Below are 6,525 nucleotides of genomic sequence, written 5' to 3'. Positions count from 1 at the left end.
TTTTTCTTTCCTTTTGTTGACGTGATGTATTACATTTATTGTTTTGCGTATGTTGAACCATCCTTGCATCCCTGGAATAAAGCCTACTTGGTCATGATACATGATCTTTTTAATATGTTGTTGAATAGGATTTGCTAGTATTCTGTTGAGAATTTTTGCATCCATGTTCATCAAGGACATGGGCTTGAAGTGTTTTATTTTTTTATCATGTTCTTGTCTGGTTTTGGAATTAAGATAATGGAGACTTCATAGACTGAATTCAGGAGGGTTCCTTCCTTTTGAATTTTTAGAAATAGTTTATGGAGAATTGGACTTAGTTCTCCTTTAAAAGTTCTGTAGAATTCAGAAGTAAAGTCATTGGGACCTGGCTCTTCCTTGTTGGGAGACTATTTATTATTGATTCAATCTCAGTACTTGTTATGGGCCATTCAGGCTTTCTGTTTCTTCCTTGTTCAATCTTGGTATGTTATACATGTCCAGAAATTTGTTCATCTCATCTAGGTTTTCTTGTTTGTTGGTATATTATCACTCAGGGTATTCTCTGATGATATTTTGTATTTCTGTTATATCCGTTATAATAATGCCTGTTTTCTTGCTGATTTGATTTATCTGGTTCTAGTCTCTGTTCTTCTTGATTAATCTAGCTAGTGGTGTGTCAATTTTGTTTATTTTCTCAAAGAACAAGCTTTTGGTTTTGTTTGTGTTCTGTGTAGCTCTTATTTTCTATTTCATTTAGTTCTGCTTGAATCTTTATTATTTCTTTTCTCCTGGGATTTTTGCTTTGTTTTGTTTTTATTTTTGTTTTTCCAGTTTCCTGAGCTGTGTTGTTAGGTTGTTTATTTGCCATCTTTCTGCTTTTTTCTTATGGGCAGTAATTGCTATGAACTTCCCTCTTATGACTGCTTTTGCTGTGTCCCATATGCTATAAACACTTGTTTGTTCATTATCATTGGTTTCTATGAAATTTTTGATTTCAGTCTTAATTTCTTCTATAGTTGTAAAGTCATTTAGGAGTAGATTGTTTAGTTTCCATGTGTTTGTGAATTTTTGAGGGCTCTTTCTGTTCCTTTGGCGACATATATGCGAATCTACAAGAAAGGTGATATTGTAGACATTAAGGGAATGGGTACTGTTCAAAAAGGAATGCCCCACAAATGTTACCATGGCAAAACTGGAAGAGTCTACAATGTTACCCAGCATGCTGTTGGCATTGTTGTGAACAAACAAGTTAAGGGCAAGATTCTTGCCAAGAGAATCAATGTGCATATTGAGCATATTAAACATTCTAAGAGCAGAGATAGCTTCCTAAAACGTGTGAAGGAAAATGACCAGAAAAAGAAAGAAGCCAAAGAGAAAGGTACATGGGTTCAACTAAAGCGCCAGCCTGCTCAACCCAGAGAAGCACACTTTGTGAGTAACAATGGAAAGGAGCCTGAGCTACTGGAACCTATTCCCTATGAATTCATGGCATGATGGGTGTTAAAAATAAAGTAATCTGTGGTCTATAAAAAAAGTTAGGTATAGTTCTATACTTTTGAATTTGTAAAGGTTTGTTTTGTGCCCTATCGTGTGGTCAGTCTTTGAAAATGTTCCATGTGGGGGTGAGAAAAAAATGTATATTTTGTGGTAGTTGGGTGAAATACTCTGTAGATGTCTGTCAAGTTCATTTCATGTATGGCATCATTTAGATCTATCTCTTTGTTTATTTTTCATCTAGATGACCTTTCCAGAGGAGTCAATGGGTTGTTGAGATCCGCTACAATGATTATGTTGCAGTCTATCTCTCCCTTGAGATCTAACAGTCTCTTTTTGATGCATTTAGATACTCCAGTGTTGTGTGCATAGATATTTACAGGTGTTATATCTTCTTGGTGAACAAGTCCTTTTAGTACTATATAATGTCCTTGTCTCTTCTTACATCTTTCATCATAAAGTCTATTTTGTCTGATACCAGTATTGTTACTCCAGCCTTTTTTGGTTTCCATTTGCATGGAATATCTTTTCCTAGCCCTTCACTTTCAGTCTATGTATGTCCTTATCAGTGAGGTGTGTTTCTTGTAAGCAGCATATAGATGGTTTCTGTTTTTGTATCCATTCAGTCAGTCTGTGTCTTTTAATGGGAGAATTTAAACTATTAACAGTTAATGTTATTATTGATGTTTGCAGATTTATCCCTTTTATTTTGTTAGCTATTTTCTCAGGGTTTTTTTTTTTGTTGTTGTTCTCCTATTTCTGTTTGTTTCTCTTTAGTTATCCTGATACAACACTCCTTTCAATGCCTAGAGCTGGTCTAGTATTGGTGAGTTATTTCAGTTTTTGTTTATCTGTGAATACTTTTATTTGTTCTTTCCATTTGAAGGATAATCTTGCTGGATATAGCAAATTGTTTTTCTTGTAATGTTTTGAATACATTTTTCCATTCATTTCTTGCCTTCATTATTTCAGTTGAGAGGTTTGATGTCAGCCTAATGGGATAACTTTTATAAGTAACTTGATGATTCTCCCTTGCCATTTTTAGAATATTGTCCTTGTCTTTAATTTTTATCAGTCTGTGTATGATGTGCTGGGGAGGATCTTTTGGTATTGATTCTATTTGGGGTCCTTTTTATTTTCTGGGTCTGAATTTCTCCCTGTTTCTCTATATTTGGAAAATTTTCAGGTAGTGTTTAATAAAAGAGGTTTTCCCTGCCTTTGGCAATTTTTTCACCTTCTAGAATACCCACATATGGATAATTGGGCATTTCATGGTGTCTAGAATTTCCTGTATGTTGCCTTTTTTTTTTTTCCTTTTTGGTGACTTGGTCTATTCTGGAGACTTTGTCTTCAAGTTCAGAGATTATTCTGCATGGTTCAATCTGCTGTTAATGCTTTCTAGGGAGATTTTAATTTTTTGTATATTATTCTTCATTTCCAGAGGCTCTGTTTGATTATTTTTTAGGATGTCTGTTTCTTTACAAAATTCTTCTTTCATGTCCTAAAATGATTTTCTCACTTCCTGGAACTGATTTTTTTTTTTTTGTCTCTTGCATCTCATTAAGTTTTGTCACTACAAATATTCAGATTTTTTTTTTTTGACATTTCTGTGTATTTCTCTGTGCTGTCCACTGTTGGTGAGGGGTTGCTACGCTCACTTGGGGAAACAAGAGTTAACACATTGTTTTCTCATGTTTCTTCGAGATCTGTGCTGGTTCTCAGTCATCTGATGCAGTATTCACTTTTTTTCTATTTATTGGAGTAGACTCTAGTACTGGTAGAGGAAATTTTACCCTTAGTTTTCAGATGTGTTCCTATCGGAGGGCTCGGCCACCCAGGTCAGAGGAGTTATGGATAACTTTAGGTCCTTGGCTCCTCTACCAAATGCTCAGATCTTGATGAGGTGGTAGCAAGCTAAGGAAACATAACTTAGTGAAGAGGATCAAGGCTGCGCACTGCATAAAATGCAACGCATTGGTTAGTGTTTCAAAAGTCCCAAAGTTGCTCCCAGGCCCTGACTCAACCAAGAGGCCTGCCCAGATCAGCCTCCCTAATTAAAATTTTAAATCTACATTTTATCCTAAAAGTAATCAATGCTTATGACAAAATTCAAAAGGTTATAAAGTAAAAGTCAAAAGTCCCTTCTCACCCTTTATTCCTTCATTTCACCCTTTGGGACTAGCAACAGTGTATAGTTTCTTGTGTTATCTACCTCAGATATTTTTAAGTAAAAATAAGCATATATCTATACATGTCAAAATCATAATCTTCGTATTGCTTTTATTATTCTCTGTGGAGTTAGGGAAGTTAGGCTTTTCTGTAGCATCTTATGATGCTAAGTGAACCTGTAACTTGATGTAGTTCTACATCTTTTTTTCATTGTTTAGTATCTTTGGCATTGTTCTAGATCATTAACCATAGGTTTAAATTGTTCACTTAAAAATTACTGCAAATTATTACAGTGTGTAGATGTACCATGATTACTTCCACTCCTTATCAATGTACATTTGGGTGGTGATCTTAATTATTTTTTTCCTTATCCTTCTTTGAAATTGTTGTCATGGTAAACAATGCTACTCTCCACACTTTCATACTGGTCCATTTTAGATACCTGAAGACCAAAGCTGGAAGTATCTTTACAGATTGGCAAATTCAGTTTTCTTTATTTGCAGGTGACAAAATTGAGGTAGAAGAAGAGAAGACACTTGCTCAGGATTCCACATTCTGTTATGGTTTAGCTATGTACTTAATCTGGTTGATTCCAGGATCTTCTATGCCCTGGAATTTAAATATGAGTGACTATTGACTATTCCTTGAAGTAAGTTTGTAGGCTGGATATTTTAGTCTTCCATTATACAGTTTTCTGTCAGCACTGAGGCATATGGATCTGTCTTTTGAAAACATTCATACTAAGAGGTGAGTAAAATTAGGGTTGAGTCCATTTGCTAAGCCTTGAGTCTGGTTTTGGTGCCACATCTAAGTGATTTTACCAGCTGTATACATTTCTAGAAATTGTTCAGAGGTGCCATATGGACTCTCAGGGATCCTCATTTCTGGGATGTTTGACTGTAGAATAATAAGGCCATTTGCTGCATTTTGTGCAATACTGCCATTCCAGTGGAAGTACAGTTCCAGTGTTGCTTGTATTTTCTCATCTAGTTTTCCTATGATGGATAGTTTGCATTTGATAGACAACTGCGTGAGATTGGGGTAATGGAGATGGTTATGCATTGGTTAAATTTAACAGCTGAGTATGACTGACAGATCTGCTGGAGGCACAGAGTATTCTCTATTTCTTTGTGGTTCGTGACCCAGCTTTCTAGAGTAAACACTGAGGTTCTTGCTTTGTGAAACAACCTTAGTTTGGATGAACCTCTTTTCATATAATAAGCAGCTATGAGTTGCACATTCTTCACTCTTTGTTCCCCTCTATATCCTGCAATCTAACTCTGACTATGGTAGATTCCCTCATGGGCTACTGGTCTACAGGCTCGATTCCCATGAAGTTCAACTGTTCAGCAAACGACTCTGTCTCAATAGCTATTAAATAGCTATTTCACTTTTTAGACATGGACTCTTGTTTTTGGTAGAATGACATTTTTTTTTTTTTTTTGCTATAGGGCACGTCCACTCACCAGACAGACAGAGAGAGACAGAGAGACAGAAAGCAAGAAATCACCCCCCAGGGAGGATGGCCATGCCACAATCCCCTCTCCTCCATTCTCCTCTTGGGATCTTGGGCACGCACGCACATGCGCCAGGTGTGAGTTTTAAGCCACCAGGTCCAGGACGCGAACCGCGGTCGACTACATGGGAGTTCAGCGACATAGCCATTATGCCAACTGCTGGTCCTGGTAGAATGACTTTTAAAAATCAAACATATTCGGGACCAGCAGTTGGCGTAATGGCTATGTCGTTGGACTCCCATGTTGTCGACTGCGGTTCAAGTCTCGGACCTGGTGGCTTAAACTCATGCTGGGTCCATGTGTGTGTACCTAAGATCCCGAGAGGAGCATGGAGGAGAAGGGATTGCAGTGTGACCCAGCCCGCCGGGGGGGTGATTTCTTGCTCTCTGTCTCTCTGTCTCTCTGTCTCTCTCTGTCTTTCTGGAAAGTGCACATGCCCTATAGCAAAAACCTCTCAAAACAAACAAACAAACATATTCAAATAAAATAAACTCAAAACACACTAAATATAAATGTTATAAGGAATGACAGTCCAGAATTACACATGTAGGCAAAGATATACCAATTTACAGGACCCAACAGTTTCAAGTCAGAGAATGTATGGGGCCATTCGACTACTATGTAATGTCTGGATGACTCCTCATTTTTTCACACTTAAAGATTTTAATTTTTTAAAGAGTAGTTTTAGGTTTACAGAACAATAGAGAAGAAGGTACAGAGATTTTCCATAAACTTCCTGCCCTTTCCCCCATGCACACCTCCTTTATTGTGAATTCCCATCAGAGAGGTACATTTGTTACAAGTGGCAAGCCCATGTTGATGCATCACATTCATCCAAAGTCCAGGCTCGCTCACATTATGATTCACTCTTGGTGGTGTACATTCTGTGGATTTGGAAAAATTTATAAGACATGCATGTATCTGATATTATAGTACTGTACAGAGTAACTTCCCTGCCTGATGTTTCGCTGTGCTCCATCTATTCATCCTTCCTTCCTGCTAACCCTGACAAACTGATCTTTTGACCATCTCCATAGTTAAACCTTTTCTAGAATGTCACATGGTTGAAATCATATGATATGTAACTTTTTTTTTTTGAAAGGAAAATGTTCTCCAGTTCATTTTATACTAGTACCAAAACTTGAGAGGACAGCACAAAAATCAAATCAGTCGAGTACAATTATTATTAAGACAAAATGAGAACAAACTGAATTGAGCAATATATAAAAAGTACTATGTCTTACCATGGCTAGCCATACTAAGTTCTGACCTCATCTTCCACTCTCCTATTTTTTTTTCCCATTTCCTACCCTCTCTTTTTTTTGTGTGTGTGTGTGTGTGTGTGTGTGTGTGTGTGTGTGTGTTT

Source organism: Tupaia chinensis, unplaced genomic scaffold (genome assembly GCF_000334495.1).
Source record: "Tupaia chinensis unplaced genomic scaffold, TupChi_1.0 Scaffold000625_1, whole genome shotgun sequence".
Lineage (NCBI taxonomy): Eukaryota > Metazoa > Chordata > Mammalia > Scandentia > Tupaiidae > Tupaia > Tupaia belangeri.
Note: the sequence above shows the minus strand (reverse complement) of the source record.